Here is an 18,022-nt window from a genome sequence, read left to right as displayed (position 1 = left end):
ATTTTAAGCTATCGACGGTGCTACTGACCTGTTCACCCTAGCCAATATGAAACACGAATGCTTCCAGAACCACGGATGTGTAAAGCTGCTGAAGGATCGTTGATTCGTGCGTCGCTGCATGCGGAGAGGCTTTCGTGTTATTATGAACATTGTTGAATGTTGTCCGACCAGTGAAATGCGTCCGAGTTGTCCGACCGGATTAAACGGTTCGTAAAATTTTTACTTCTTCGTGTAGCGGATTATCATTTAACAGTGGATTTATGGAGCTGGCAGTTTTGGATTGGAAATAAATGAGAGATTGCTTGTACAATTATTCTTTATTTAGGTAAAAGTTAATTCTAATAAGTTTTGAATAATTAGCTTTTAATACTTTTGATAATTTATGGACCTCGGTTTGGGTATAATTTTAGTACTTTCAGCAGATTTGTTGGTTTTTAGATTTCATTTTGGTTGTAATTTTGGGACCTTGTTATTTAGTAGCTGATTTCTTAATTTAATTTTAATTCTTTAGTTAGATTTAAAATAAATTACAGAAGAAAAAGTAAATATTGACATGTGAAAATGTGATACATTAGATATTTGTATGAACAGACACTTTTTATTATGAATATATATAGACAACTTTTGACAGTATAAATAGATTTTTGTATGAGATAATTATTCAATTTTAGCCCTTGTTTCTGACTGAGCTTGTCTTTAGATGCAACGTTGAGTATTAATAAAAAATTAGCCGGTCTACCGCAGAGTTAAAAATAAATGTCACTAGCAAGATTAAATAAGAATTCACGAAATTCACGTGTTTTCTGAAGAAGAGATAATATCAATAATCAGATTTATTAGAATATTAGAAGAACTGTTGTCCAAATTAGAATATTAGAAGCATTAAAATTTCACAGCCAATTAATTCTTGAAGTCAGGCTCGTTGAATAACTTACAACTATCGCAGAGCTCTTTGATAAACTATATTCTTTGTGCGTTTGTCGTAACAGAGAATGTGCAACCCGTGCACCATAGTGACGTAATACGAAGACGCTATTTTTCCCGCCAAATTCACGTGAAATTGAGGTTAAGTTGACTTTTGGTACTTCTTCAATTTTGATCACCACAAAACCTGTTTGAAAACCATCTACACTATCCGATCTACCTCTACACAAAATTTAATGAAAAAATATTCAGTAGCTTTTGCGCGATCACAGTAAAATTGAAGTGAGATTTGTATCAGATTGTTTAGCGATTCGGAACTGTGTCGAATGTAACGATTCCTCATTGGAAGACACGAAAACTAAGCCAGCATTGATAAACTTTTCGCGTCCACCGGTACCAATTTATCGTATCAAGTCGCGCTGTTTCCGATGAAACGATTTCGCCGCGATTTAATTAACCTCGTTCGAAGGTTCCGGCATGTTTTCATGTGATTTCGCGACACGTCGCGCGCACGCCTGACCGACATTTGCGCATTAAACGTTGCCTACAAAACCCATTTCAAGCTTGGAATTTGCATAGTTTGGTTCGATCGTGGTTTAGAATCCTGTCGGAAAGTATCACGATTCATTGTTCTCAACGAAACAGAGACCTGATAATAAAAACGTAACGCTTCTCGAGAACAATGCAATGTTCTTACAATTTTAATGAAATTTTGTTAAATTCTTGTATGTGAAATCACCGGACAGCGGATGTTTATGATATACGATGTCTGTAAAGTAGGTACGCATAAATCATGTAATCCATAGATTGCGAATCTCATAAATTACATTTAGTGATTTATGTTTGCTTTGCAGAGTTTAATGCAATATTAATGCATAAACGTTCATTTTCTACGAATGATTGATTTCGAGATACACAAAATTTGGTATTAATTAATGATGCGATGTCATGTATTGCGGGTTAATTTGAGGTTTAAAGATTTGAGAAAATTGGTATGCATAATTTCACATTCGAAGTCTTCAATCCACAAATTATTATATTTTCAAATATTGATACTTTCAAGTTTCAAAATTTTGTAGTATGGAAATTTATTGTTTCTAACTCCTCAAATTCCTAAATCACCAAATCCTACAATTTCTAAATTCCCAAAATTCGCAAATAACCAAATCCCGAAATTCCCAAATTACCAAATTCCCAAAATTCTGAAAATTCTCAAAGATCCCCAATTCCCAAATTCTAAAAATTGACAAATTGCGAAAATCGATAAATTTTCAAAATTCTAAAAATTGCAAAAAATTCCCAAATCTCTAAATTTCCAACTTTAAAACTTACAAAACCTTCTGTATAAGAACTCTCTTCATCATTCACAGAAAATAACCAATTTGGAAACATACGGCTTCCAACAGGATTTCATTCGGCGGAAGAGCCACAAAATATCGTCCACGGTATATTAATACGATATTATTAATTTGATGAATATGACTACATAAATGTTTCATTAATATTCTCAATACCGAATTGCAGCTTCTGTATCAGAATGAACAATCAGCAGTATTATAGCTACTATTGTGCATTGATGCAAAAATATGCAATTTTCAAGAATTTGTATGCTGGGTAATAATGAACTTTATGATTTGTTATATCGCTGGAAATCTGTGGCTCTCATGTTTTTATAATTTCTCATTGTGGGTATGGTATATGAGCAATTAAACATTAAATATTCGATAATGAAGTATACTGAATTGTAAAATATTCATTCTATTGTTTGCAATAAAAAATTAACAAGTTCTTGTTGTGAATATCAGTAAAATGTTTATAAATGGCGAATAAAAGAATCGAATATTAAATTGTTAATAATTTTCAAAATTAACACACTTCATCCCGATTTTACAATGGTTTTTAAGCAATTTATTTTCCTGAATTGCATATATGGTTTGTTCCGTTGATGAACCCTTGATAACATTAGATAAATATTACATTACATGAAACCATTGATTTTTTAGTTGTATCTTAAATTTATCCTCAACGATCATTCGAACAACTCTCAATTTTACTTTAGACATATCTTACGTCTCCCGCATAGTCGGTTCGGTGATCAAACATAAATTTGATCAAGTTTGATTGTGTGAGTTACATTAGGTAAATGTTACATTACATCCAACCACTTAATTTTTAATGAAACTTTAGTTGTGTCTCAAATCTGTCCTCGAAGATCATTCTAACAACTCTTAATTTTGCTTCAGATATACGTTGTCTCCCACATAGTCGGTTCAGTGATCAAACATAAAAACTCCTTGCCGTATGATTTGTCAGATGCATCAGTCAGAACTAACTATTCATATCTGCAATATTAAAACAAATAAAGAAAGTTTAAATTTTATGTCAATTTTGTATTCAGGGATCCTTGACTTTGCAAATTATAATTGGACTCAAACTTCAAACTGAAACGTATTAAAAATTCGAGTAGAATTCGTCGCATTTGAACTGTGGTGTCACGTGTCAGAGTCGTCAAAGTACGGCAGGGGTTAAATATGCTAAAAAGTTATAGCTCAATGTTAATATTAAACTGTGTTAAGAAGTAGTATCTTAATCTTAATATTAACCATGTTAAGAAGTACCTCAATGTTAATATTAGGTATATCAACTAGTAGTATCTCAAGGTTAATATTAAATATGTTAAGAGGTAGTAGCTCAATTCCCTTGCTAGATGTGTTAGTCAAAAGTAACTATTCATAGCTGTAATATTAAAACAAAGAAAATTAAAATGTAAGTATTTTGTATTCAGCGATCCTTGGTTATACGAACTTCAATTGGACCTAAACTTCAGATTGAAGAGTATTATAGATTATAGTAAGATTTATCATATGTGAACTGTGAGTCCACATCATAGCCTACTTATCAAAAGCTTCTGAAATTGATAAACATATTTTTTTACGGAATAAAAAGTAAAGTTTTTATATCCTTGAACTACAGAAACAGTTCATAAATATAGTATCTTTTTTACCTATAATTGAGAGGTCGAATGTAAAACACGTTTCGGTCCCGTTCAGCCCTGCATCGAATACTTAGTAGCTGTTACAAGTTGCAATCACTTGAACCATACACGAAGGTTGTGCGATCCCATAAATCTTCTACAGGGAACATCCATCTGCTAGACACGCGATTATTTTTCCTGCGGCGAACACACAGGTCTCGTCATTTCCATTAATTCGAATTGTTTCGAGGGGAGATCCGATCGATCGCTCTAATTGTAAAACGTGCTCCCATTTTCACATCCCCGGAACAACCACTGCGTGAATTACGACTTGACCGCGATTTCTTCTTTTTTCCTCGACTTTTTGTACCGACGACAATGCATTACATTCGAACTTCAGAGGTCAATCGCCAATATTTTCATTAAATATCGTTCACGATTAAATTGAAGTCCCGTGATCAACCGCAAATATTTTCATTAAATACATTTATAATCGAATTGAAATTTGAAGAGCAACCACGAATGTTTGCGCTTCGTACGCTTATGAATGTGAGCTTGAAAATGAATGCATTTGAAGAATAAGAGTACTGTTTTATGGCTGTATAATAAAAGTTAGATTAAAGATTTCAATATCAGTCAGCTATTAGCTATAAAAAATATATCTACAGAAATGCTTTCTGCACATAAAAGAGATGGAATAAATTCTGATTTGTTTTTAACAGATCAAGTACAACAATTGATAAGTCAATATATGAGATCACTTAATAGATTAAAGTGTTCAGTGTCCACATTGATCAAATTGCTAATCAGTTTAGTGAAACATTTTGGATTTCAGTAAATACTTTTACTAAATTATTGTGGAAATTTTAATTAAAAGAAAGGTGATATAGTCTTCTATAAATGATTACTTTTCAAATATAATTCCATGTTTAAATGTATTAAAAATTCGAGAGAGATTTATCACAGTTGCGTCCAACTCGTCAAAGTATGGTAAGAGTTTAATTCAAGCCATTGTGGCAAATAATAGCGGATTGCAGAATGAAATACCAGAATACCCTAGTTCTATCTATTATATCGCATTGCGAACTTATTCCGGCCATGCAAAGCAGTTTTCAATGTATGAAATTTATTCGAGTCGATAAGAGCTGTGTTGCTACACTGAATACAAATTGATTCTAGAGATCGAACAGTCGTTCGAAAGGAAAACGTTTGATGGAATACTTGGACTACTGATATCTCGCGATCCTGTTCCCTATTCCACATCCAGGATCAATTGTTCGCTCAAGGACATTCAGAAGTAAATCCTACCAGATCGTTTAGCTATTCCATCACTCCATTTCTCCTCTTTCGCGTATCGCATTACTCGTTTCAAAGAGATGGATTAATTGCTTCGAGAAACGTAATCGCTCTAGTTTTAACAATTAATAACCACTTTAAATAGATAATTGGTGGTGAGCAAAGTTCCTATATTTATAAAATAACAAACTGTACATAAAAAGTATATAGTAATCGTTTAATTTATAGGTTATGGGTCTTATAGGTTATAGAATTTATTTACATTTTGCTGATCTTAATATGTGATGAATAAAATCAAACTTTGATACATAATAAATGAAAATTAGTGAACTAGTGATAAATATAGCACTGCAAAATAGTGAATAGTTATTGACATAGTTAATAAGTTATTGACTGATTGAATCAAATTCATCACTAACTTAATTCATAATTTACTGACAAATTGAGTTAAATTAAACACTGATGTAGCTAGAAAAATTGTTGACTGATTGAGTTAAATTAAACACTGATATAACTAGTAAAATTATTAGCTGTTTTAGCCAAATTAAACATTGGTTTAATTAGTAATTTGTTGCCTGATTAACTGATTCGACCTGCAAAAACTTTGCCCAGACATCAAGCTATCGATTTAAAAAAAAGTTCCCTGAATTCACTGAAATTTTCACCGATTCAGATTTAAAAGTTCACAATAAAATTCAGAACAAAAACAAAAATAGAAACTCAAACAGAAATAATTTGAAACGTTACGGGAAGTTTAATTCAGTTAGAATTTCTTTTTCGTTGAAAACCTCTTTGAAATTTCGAAACATTTTGTAGTTTTGCAGAAACAGAACGCCCTTACAATTTTCCAATTCTTCCAGTATTGGGAAAAGTTTTTCGTCAACTTTTTTCCAGTTGAGTTCGGTGGAGATTAGCAGGAATAGTGCAGTCAATTTTATAGCAATTCGATATGAATTATTCCTGAGAATTCTGCAGCTTTTCGCGCGTGAAAGGTAATGCTTCTCAAATCCGAATTACTATAGATAGAATTGTGATGCATGGTTGATATAAATTCCTTGAAAATATGGATTTGAGGTAACACTATAATTTCTTGGGCACGACGCGCCATTATAGTGGCTTTCGCGGATACCATCTTGTATACGACGGTCCACTATAGTTTCGTGCATGTCATCGTACTGGATCTTTAGCTTGTTATATTGAATCTGCCAATTTGACTGATAATCGGTATACGCGTGGGTCATTGTTACCCCTTTATAACCTTGCTGCTTTATCACACCTCTCACGCTATTATAAACGAATATTGATAAAAAGGGACCAAATCACTTTGACCTTGACATGTACTACTAAGAACGTGTTCCTAACTTCACCCTATAACTTAACCTCTTAGGTGCGACGCACCACTATAGTGGCTTTCGCGGATACCATCTCTCTGTACGACGGTCCACTATAGCTTCGCGAATGTCATCGTAGATTACATAGCGCCACTATAGTGGCTCACTCTACTGGCTCACTCGCTCACCGTTTCAATTGAATGATCGTTTTCATATGTTTTGATTCGCACTTTTTTGCCTTCACCACGTTTTATAAGAGTATTAACAAATCCCACAAAAGTACATTACGTGTAAATAAAAGGTACCAAGTAGTTAAGGCACCGTGGAGCACCTCCTTGCACTAATACGACATTGGAAACATTTGGAAATTACATATTTTGTGAATTTTCTAAAAAAGTAAATTATCAAAGTTAACGCATATCATATCTTGAGAAAATTATAATTTAAGCATGGAAAACTTCATTGCAATGTATTCGCGTAGAGAACAGCACTGCCACATTGTGCTATTTATGCGTAATTCGAACTCTACAGAGAAGATGCATAAAGTTCAGCCATGCCTACGAGGTTAATAAACGTAGTTACGTAAACGTAGTTTAAAGATTGAAGTTACGTGGTAAAACATGAATACTTTATTGAGTAATAGTATTATTACAAAGCGAAGCGTCTCGAACAGAGAATATTCTTGGTGACGAGAAAATAGGGTTATGTGTAGGTTTCAAAAAGTGAACTTTGTCTTGTGACTGGGAAGGAAAATTCAGAGGGAAGTAAAACGGTGAAAAGTCCGATATAAACCATGATGAAAGTTACTGACTAATTAAAGCTGACGAAGTAGATGATGCATCTTAATTTATGGTTAATATTTGAATGAATAACAGAATGATCATTAATGAATAGTCTGTTTCGATAAATTAGAATGATAGCACTGCAGAACGTTAAATAGACGCTGATTCAATTAGAGAAGTTAATCAGTAATTAAATCAGTAAAACTTCAGTAATTTGATCAATGAAGGTTTGATTTGATGGGTGGACGTTTATTGATCAACGAACGTTTAATTGATGGCACTCGGTAGTAGAACTATTGCGTTTCAGAGATTTAGAAAATCAAATCTGGTTTTATACTGTGATACATACTTCAAGATTTTAAATTCTATTATTTATTAACGTTTGAATGAGCTGCTTTTATTCGGAGTCCACCCAAGATTCCATACTCTCCACCTAATTATAAATAATTCATCAGTGTCCCAACGGTTAGCATTTATTGATAATATATGTGTATGAAGATATACATATATGAGTACGTTAGTACGTATGTGTATCTACATGTGTATTTTGTATGCGGTTGACCGAGCACACTACGGTAAAACGTTCCTTTCTATTTTTCCCTCAATGTACGCGTGATGGCGGCTAGATGTAATTCAACTTCCAAGGATAACAAAAGCTGCTCGAGAACAAGCCTCGGGCAGAACGGTTGAAAGGAAAACACGCCGCATCAGCGACGTTTACTCTTTCGTCAACTTATTGTTTTACGACCAACGGCACAAGGTCACGTCTCGGGCAACAGGGGAAAAGGTCAACTAGTCAATTATACCAACTCGACCTTTTCTTCCTTAAAAACTTTTATTGTGTTTGTCGATGGTTTTGGGGGATTTTGCGTTGCGACGTTAAAGTGTAAATGGGATTGAAAAGGAAACCTTGTGAAATTTAAAATTTTTGGTTATCTAGATTTTTATATTTTTGAGAAGTTTAATTCTAACTTTTAAATACTTGAATTGTGAATTTTTTAGATTTCTGAATTTTGTTTAAGTTTGCAGTTTTTCTAATTCTCTCATTATTTTATTTTTTAGTGTTTCATTTTTTCAAATCATTGATATTTAAATATTTGACAATTTTTCAATTTTACAATTTTCATTTAGGCTTGAAAACTATCAAATTTTTCAAGAATTTCCAAAGTTAGAAATTGTAATTATTGGTGATTTGAAAATTCCAAAATTCCAAACTCAAAATTCTCAAAATTCCACATTTCAAACTCAAAATTCTCAAAATTCCAAAATTCCAAAATTCCAAAATTCCAAAATTATAAAATTCCAAAATTCCAAAATTCCAAATTCCACACTCAAAATTCCAAAATTCCAAATTCCACACTCAAAATTCTCAAAATTTCAAGGTACCAATATTTGAAAAAACCAAAATTCGGAAATTCCAAAATTCCGAAATTCTGAAATTCTGAAATTCCGAAATTCCAGAATTCCAAAATTCCAAAATCCCAAAATTCCAAAATTCCAAAATTCCAAAATTCCAAAATTCCAAATTCCACACTCAAAATTCCAAAATTCTAAGGTACCAATATTTGAAAAAACCAAAATTCGGAAATTCCAAAATTCCAAAATTCCGATATTCTGAAATTCTGAAATTCCAAAATTCCAAAATCCCAAAATTCAAAAATTCCAAAATTCCAAAATTCCAAAATTCCAAAATTCCAAATTCCACACTCAAAATTCCAAAATTCCAAATTCCACACTCAAAATTCTCAAAATTCTAAGGTACCAATATTTGAAAAAACCAAAATTCGGAAATTCCAAAATTCCAAAATTCCAATATTCTGAAATTCCAAAATTCCAAAATCCCAAAATTCCAAAATTCCAAAATTCCAAAATTCCAAAATTCCAAAATTCCAAATTCCCAAATTCCAAAATTCCAAAATTCCAAAATTCCAAAATTCCAAAATTCCTAAATTCCTAATCCAGAAATTTACACTTTTCAAAACTCTCAAACTACCAAAATCATAAAATTACAAATTCCACAACCCTAAAATTCCCGACCTTAAATCAGACTATCATCCTTAACAAAGCAATGATTTCTCTAATACACTCACTATCGAATACACAATAAATGCAATGAATACACCTCAAAAATGTAATTCCGTTAAATTCCTTTCTTCTCCAAAGCAAACGTTCCACATTCACAGAAATACCATCTCCAAATCGATACAGAGGTAAGAAAGCAACGTATCTATTTCTATCGGACAACGTTCATCGGCGGTTTATTAACCGCAGAGGAAGCACGTTTTCGGGCGAACGCCGGTATAATTTACGAGCAGAATTATCGAAATATAGGGTTATGGTCGGGTTGTAGGCTAGCCACGAAAATATATCGCCGATCGTGCTCCCTGGTGCATGTGTGGCGACATATAACACCAGCCTCGTTATTAACTTCCAACGAGCATCTCGAAAAAAGTGCTTCCCTAATGAAATATTAACCACTCTGAACGATACGGGGCTTCTATGTGAGTTTAAGCTACGCAATAAACGCTAGTCTTCCTTTCAACTTTCAAGATCGTCTCCTTACTTTATCGCGGACCATTCTGTCCCACCGAATTGTTGCATCTCATCGCAATAAATATTTCCCTCACACCTGTTAGCTTCGCTATCTTTACTGCGCGACGATGCACTTGTCACGCCCTGAATCACCGTCGTCTTGAATCCTCGTCACGCTGATGACTGCCACCGCCATGTGTATTCAAACCATTAGTAGTAAATTTTTAGGTTATGCAAGTTTGAAATGAAAAATTGGAGAACTTGTGGATTTTGTATGTTTATGTATGTTTTGAGTGTATTATGTATTTGTATGAATTAAATACTGAAACTCTCAAAATGGAGAATTGTAAGAATGGTAATTTACTGAGCTTATGAGTTGAAGAGGTAATAAATTACGAGATTAACAACTTAGCAAATTATCAAGTTACGAAATTATTAAAGTATTAAATATGAGACTAAGAAATTATGATATTATAATATTATAATGTTTTTACTTTATCAGGTCACTAAGATACCAATTTACCTAGATAGCAAGATACCATAATACCAATTTACTAATTCAACAAATCACCAAATCACCATTTCACTGAATCACTAATTCAACAAATTATTAATTTACCAAATCACCAATTCTAAAGAATTAATAAATTTTCTCTAGAATTACTTAATTATCATATTGCTATCTTACCAATTTACCAAGTTAGTAAATTTGCAAGTTATTAAATTTTCAAGTTACCAAATTATTAAATTACCATGTTAACAAGTTACAAAAATACTAACTCACCGAATTACAAATTTACTAAATTAGCGGTTCATCAAATTACTAAAGTATCAAGTTACCAATTTATCAATTTACAAACTTACTAAAGTACGAATTTGCCAATTTACCAATTTACCAATTTACCAAGTTTCCACTTTTCTAATTTAACAATTTACCAATTTACCAATTTATCTAATTACCAATTCACTAATTTACTAATTCACCAAACTACCAGTTCACCAAATTATCAATTCACCAACCTACCAATTCACCAAACTACCAATTCACTGAAGTACCAATTTACCAATTCACTGGAGTACCAATTTACCAATTTACCAATTTTTTAATTTACCAATTTACAAATTTACCAGTTCACCAAACTACCAATTCACCAAACTACCAATTCACTAAATTACCAATTCACCGAACTACCAATTCACCAAACTACGAATTCACCAATTAACCAATTCATCAAACTATCAATTCACCAAACTACGAATTGACCAAATCACCAATTCACTGAAGTACCAATTTATCAATTCACTGGAGTACCAATTTACCAATTTACCAATTTTTTAATTTACCAATTCACTGAAGTACCAATTTACCAATTTTTTAATTTACCAATTTACAAATTTACCAGTTCACCAATTTACCAATTCTTCAACCTACCAATTCACCAAATTGCCAATTCATGGAGGTACCAATTTACCAATTTACCAAATTTCAAATTCTCCAATTTTCCAATTTTCCAATTTTCCAATTTGCCAAATTACAAAATTATCATATTTCCACCTTACTGAATTACCAATTTACCAAACTACAAAGTTACTACATAATCAATCTGCCATCTTACGAAATTTCCATACACATAAAACGTAACCTAACTCACGCAAATATTCTTTCTCTCTCCAAAAGTCATCATATACTTCAACCACAACAACCTCTACAATTTCGAACATGAAATCAAAGATCGATTCCTTTCACTAATACCACAAATCAAATCTTAAAATTACTATTCCCTATTTTCAAGAATGTCTCATTCCTAAGAACCCACCAGTTCCCTCTGTAATTCCACATAAAATTGCTATTCATAGGCTTTTCTTTCGCATTTCATGCGCATAGGTCCAAATCCTCAGGTATAATTTGATTTTTAAAGCTTACCAACGTTTCCGTATCAAACCCTAAATACACGATCACTCATCAACTCATATTTCTTCGTAATTAACGCTAATTCACTGAAAAAGACCGTAATAGGTTCCCTGCACGCCTAACACGCGAGTTTTCAGTAGTTTACGAGTTTACTGGAACAGATATCGATATCTTGAAGCGAGGGCATAGTGTGAACCGAAGTTCTATGATCTTCGGTCACGCTAGATAAGTTCGTGACAGCTAATAGCTTGAACTTACGAAGTTTGTCTTCTTGTTAGCCTTACTAGCAGGAGTATTAATTCCATTAATCATCCTCAAGTAGGGACTATGCTCTACTTGCCTAACATGTGGATGGGTCAAGTACGATAGTTCTTATTCCAAACATAGTGAGACTCCTGGAACTCGATCTGCATTTATTTGTCTGAATTCTGTAGATCCACTAGTATGGTTCGATCAATCTGAAAAATTTGATATATTTACTAATTTTCCTGGGATAAAATCTTGAGAAGTGAAAGTGAAGTCATCAGATTTTCAAGTCCCTTTTATATCACAATATTTTGCCTATGTCATATACAAAAAATGTGGCGTTTAATAGGAGACGTTACAACGATGTTGAAGATCCATCGATCTTGTTAAAGTTTAAAGCGCAATCGCGATTCACGAGAAACAACAATCCGGACGGGAAACTTATTTCTGTTAGAATCACTGTTTCAGAGGAACCCAATTTGTTCGCGACTGTTGCAACGAAACCATACATTTCTCTTCCACGTTCATACGAGTCGAGGTTTTCCAAGTTTTTCACCGACGGAATCCTACTTTTCCCATAGAATTCAGCCGTTTGCTTGGAATATGCACAAGTGTTCGTGGAACTAGCGAAAGCACGCTGTTCTCTTCGATATTAAATTGTATATCTGCGGAGAATTTGTATCTGTGCTAAAACTGCGCTGGATTTCATTGCAACGATCATAGCGGAGTTTGCTTGTTAGTGAAATTGTCTACGTGTTGATATGTCATATGTGATCACAGGATTATTCGGATAAATTAATTAAGCAAATAAAAAGAACATTTGGAGGCTTTTAATGTTAATACATGGATATACATGAACAGATTAAAACATGAAACTGAGAGATCCTTGTTCTTGTGTCATATGTGACATATGTGATCGTTGCTACAAATTCAATTTAATTAATTATTTATATGAAAAGAAGACGAAAGGAATGTCTGAAGACTAGTTTTGAGACAATTACATGGACGAACAGATTAAAAGGTGACATTGAATGTTTAAGTACACTGGTTCTTGTGTCATATGTGACATATGTGATCATCGTCGTAAATTCAGTTAAATTAATTATTTACAGGAAAAACGTACAAAATGAACATTTAAGGACTTTCAAATACTGAGACAATGATATATGTGAACAATTTAAAAAATAAAAATTGAAAGATTACGTGCTTTTGTTCTTGTGTCATATGTGACATATGTGATCATCGTCGTAAATTCAGTTAAATTAATTATTTACAGGAAAAACGTACACAATGAACGTTTAAGGACTTTCAAATACTGAGACAATGATATATGTTAACGATTTAAAAAATAAAAATTGAAAGATTAAGTGCTTTTGTTCTTGTGTCATATGTGACATATGTGATCATCGCCGTAAATTCAGTTAAATTAATTATTTACAAGAAAAACGTACAAAATGAACATTTAAGGACTTTCAAATACTGAGACAATGATATATGTCAATAATTTAAAAAATAAAAAATGAAAGATTAAGTGCCTTAGTTTTTGTGTCATATGTGACATATGTGATCATCGCCGTAAATTCAGTTAAATTAATTATTTATAGAGAAAGAAGAAGAAACGAATATTTCTGGGCTCTTGATTTGTGACAGTAATAAACATTAAAAGATGAAAAAGTTTAATTGGAAGATCAAGTATCCTTGCCCTTATGTCATATGTGACGTGTGTGATGAGTACTGCAAATTCAATTAAATTAAAATTAAACGTCAGTTTACATCATGGCGGTCAACGCGTTGAGTTAAATATTTGCATTTCTAAAATTTCTAAATATAGAAATTCCCAAACTTGCGAAGATAAAAATCTATAAAATTTTAAAACCCAAAAATTTCAAACTTTTCTCAATAAAATATCACAAAAGTTAGTCGCAGTTGAAAAGTAGGACGATCTAAAATATTGGAGCACCTTGTACATCATCTACCAAAGGAAACACATTTTCCCGATCCTTTATACTTTCTCCCACTTTCCATCTCACTTATCATACTTAACGCAGAGCGTTTCATTTATCAATGCTTGACGAGAAGATATCGGAGAGGAGTTGTTTGTTTTGAAGAAGCAAACGCATTGTGCCAAGGATCCACCATTAAAGATACGGTTCTAAAAGAATGTGAATGGCTCTGACGGTTAAAAAATGTGTTCTTTGGAAAAGGTTTCTATTGTTTGTGCACTTAGGTCAGGCAACCTGTTCTTTGAATGCTTCAAGTGTAAACGCAGAATCTTTTGTTAGGGGAACATACTACGTTGAAGCATCTAAAAATGGATAAACTTTGAAAACATTTCCGTCTTCACAAATGCACGCATTTTAACATATTTTTTAGACAGTAAAATCTTCATTGAAACAAAAAACTATTATTGTTAAAGAATCAAAACACTTTTTAGAAGGCAAAGTTCTTACAAAATGGCGGAAGTGTTTTTTCTCTTGGATGCTAAACGTGATATGGTAAAATATTTTCATAAAATTTAAATAAAAGTAAATGTGTATTTCTGAAAATTTTGTAATGACAAATAAATATATAAGTGAATGAATAAATTATTTAAATTAAATGAAGAAAAAGTTTTAGAATATTCAGGTAATTAGTTGATTTCAGGTGGTTATATTTGATATGTCGGTCCAACGTACAAGAGAATTATAATTCTAAGCTTTTTCTACAATTCAATTTTATTTCGATGCAAATAAATCGCGAAGAAATAACACTATGTTCTTGTACAATAGACATCACAAATAACGCTAAATAAAACATGTTCAAAAACTGTTGGAACAATTCGAGTATTATCTACAGGCGTACAGCGTGACGAACAATGGATAAAAATAAAATATGCGAAATGTCCAAACCATGATATTGGATGCACCAATACGTTCGGAAAAAACGTAGATTTTAAAAGCATCTTGACGTTTCATAAATATGTCACTCACTTTGTAAGCTGAAAAAGTTCCATACTGGTGTTGTAGATTTTGTTTTCTTTGCAAACATATTTACAGAAGGTTTGAATATTTTATTTCATTTTTTAAATTACTTTTATCAGGAATTATTTCAGTCGTCAGACTTTTTGTAGATTTAAAAGATCTCTCATTTGTGTTTTCAAATTGATATTTCTTTTTGTATAAACTGAAGAATTATTTATATGTGTAACTAAATAAATTAAGGTTTAAAACCCTGCGTCAGTATAAGATTTTATTTTTAGTTTTGCTTCTACATCCTTTAATCCGATGTCTGCATACATTTTTATATTGTCAGTCTATCACTAGAGAGGAAGCTCGAAATGTTTTACATGTTTCATAACATCAGATATGTTCTTGTCCAATTTTTAAAAATTCAAGCTTGTTTTTATTCAAGAATACAATACTGTAATTTTTATTCATTTAAGATACGTAAATGAGAGATTATTGTATAATAGAATTTGATTGTTTCTTTTTTAATTTTGAAAAATTCGTCTCTGAAGAGGTTAAGTGCCTTTCAACACGTGGTCTGCCATGTTGTTCATATCTGAGCATCAAATGGCCGTTCATTTTATTAGAAACCTTTTTGACTTATTTAATAATAAAAGGTTTTATTGAGAACATATTTAGTTAATCAATGATAAATAATAGCATTCGAAACATTTTTATTTAATAATTTGCTTAAATATTCATCTAAATTTCTTACAAAATTCTTAAAAAATTATTATTATTTAAAATTTCATTAAATATCTTAAATAAATATATATTTCATTTCCAACACAAAATCATAAAAAATTCATTAATAAAATCCTTGTTATCATTTCCCTCATATATTTTATGGAACCATGTAGCAAAAGAATCGAAAGTTCTCCAGAACTTAAAACCGTAGAGTTCAGCAACAAAACTCTATTAAAATTGATCGTGTGTGCATCGTGTGTAAGTAACGAGGAAAAATCGCATTAGGTTTTATGAAACTTGTGTCCATTTACATGAAAAGTCTGCCGCTGGCCGTGCTCCAACATTATTTCTACGCAAACTTTTACCACAAGCAACATATTGGTTTCATAGTTATTTTCCTTTCAAATATACATTTTTCTGCACCGTGTGAGAGCAAGAGTACGGAATTACTTTGTTGTGGTTTGATACTTTAGAGTCGATGGACACGATTTTGTATTTATTCTTATAAAGTAAACTTTGTGGATGAAACTGTTTCGAATCGAATAAAATAACCAATTTTTTTACACAGTCGATCAACAGAATATGTGTATCGTCTGTTAAACTACTGTTTTGATTAAACCATTTCAGGCGATATAATTTTCTTTGGTTTCATTTTAAAAATATATCAGAGTTTTATAAATTGCTTAATAATTAAAATTGTTATTAATTGACACAATTTATGAATAAAAAAATACTGAATACTAAATATTAGATGCAGTTTGTTATTACTGTTTATCCTTAATTAATTCATTAGCTGTTGCTTTAATTAATTCACTGATTCTTGCTTCAATTAATTCGCTGATTCTTGCTTCAATTAATTCGTTGATTCTTGCTTCAGTTGCTTAATTAATTCTAGCTTCAATTAATCAAATAATTCTTGATTCAATTAATTCATTAATTTTTACTTTAATTAATGCAGTAATTCATACTTCAATTAATTCGCTAATTCTTGTCTTAATTAATTTAATAATTTTTATTATGATTAATTTACTAATTCTGCATCAATTGATTAACTAATTCTTGCTGCAATCGATTCATTAATTCTTGTTTCACAGTTACACTTAGAGCACACAATTTCCGTCACAAGATGGAGTATCAAGTTTATCGTCCGATGGAATATCAACTGATAAAGTGGAAGGACCATACCATGAGCTACTCGGACTATTTGGCCGATAATTAGTCATTTTGATAGCGATGAGAACAACGGATCTGATATTCGAACATACGTCATCTGATATTCACCAATGTTCTCTGTGACGAAACTGTTCTTGTATACGACTAAAGTCACTTGACCAATTTATCGTTCTGACAGAAAGCAGTAGTTGTATCAACTAATCAAATCCCTGAGATCCAAAACCAACGAAATAGGTAATCATACTTTGACTAAGATTAATTACACACATTTTGAACGTGAGATGTGAGAAGTAATATTTAAGATTTAAGATTTTGGACGAAAATTTAAGATTTTGGTAATGAAATATCGAATTGTGGAATTGTAGAAATTTAGAAATATGGATGAGTAGAAATGTAAAAATGAAGAATGTGAAAATATAAGACTAACCGAAGAATCAAGAAATTTACGAAGTTTGAAAGCTTGAAGATTAAGAAATTTGGAAATACTGAACTGTAAAAATGTATAAATGCAGAAATATATAAATGTACAAATGTATAAACGTATAAATGTATAAATGTATAAATATATAAGTATATAAATGAACAAATGTATAAATGTATCAACGTTTAAATGTATAAATGTATAAACGTAGAAGCGTATAAAAGTAAAAAGTCTAAAATTGAATTTATATTATCTCCGTCTCAGTAATCCTCCTTCGAACGTTTAAATTATATACGGTATATACCGAGCCAATATTCGCAATATCCAACTCGAATTACCATCGGCGGATAGAATTCGGTACTCGTTTCAATGTAACGAGACGTCCTCGATAGCGTTAAATCGTGGCTGGTATTTAAACGCAATAAGTGCTATAGTTTGAAGTAATAAATCAAGCGAACGACTATCCAACGATTGCCAAATTGGTTCACATAAATCGTTCGAGATTTAACCGCGTCCTTTCTTCACTAAAATGGACGACTCGATGTGTTGCGTTTGGCATTCGTGCGCTTTTCAACGTCAACGATGTTTTATAAATGCTATGCTTGTCCGACGCCAAACATTTCACTCGGAAAACAAAAATTATGCCTTATGCTCTACTTTTTAATTATGCCGAATTCAATTGTAACGAATTCGATTGTAAATTCAAATGTTACACCGATGAAAAATTTGGTTAACTTAACCTATAATTTTCTAGGCAGTC

General features: G+C 31.9%; 1 protein-coding gene and 1 long non-coding RNA gene across 4 annotated transcripts in view; one reads left to right on the top strand and one right to left on the bottom strand.

Moving 5' to 3' along the window:
* LOC100883817 (defective proboscis extension response 20) overlaps window positions 1-18,022 on the bottom strand; it is a 405,987-nt gene that overhangs the window by 245,082 nt on the left and 142,883 nt on the right. The gene's annotated exons all lie outside the window — the stretch shown is intronic.
* LOC143263977 (uncharacterized) lies at window positions 1,500-17,577 on the top strand. Of its 2 annotated transcripts, XR_013037271.1 has the most exons (4): window positions 1,500-1,704; window positions 2,295-2,369; window positions 2,449-2,538; window positions 16,763-17,577. It is a non-coding gene; the product is annotated as an uncharacterized LOC143263977 (long non-coding RNA). The 2 variants fall into 2 exon arrangements; XR_013037270.1 differs by lacking the exon at window positions 16,763-17,577 and having other exon boundaries at window positions 2,449-3,034.

The sequence above is a fragment of the Megachile rotundata genome, chromosome 2 (genome assembly GCF_050947335.1).
Source record: "Megachile rotundata isolate GNS110a chromosome 2, iyMegRotu1, whole genome shotgun sequence".
Lineage (NCBI taxonomy): Eukaryota > Metazoa > Arthropoda > Insecta > Hymenoptera > Megachilidae > Megachile > Megachile rotundata.
Note: the sequence above shows the minus strand (reverse complement) of the source record. Positions and strands in the feature narration are given on the sequence as shown.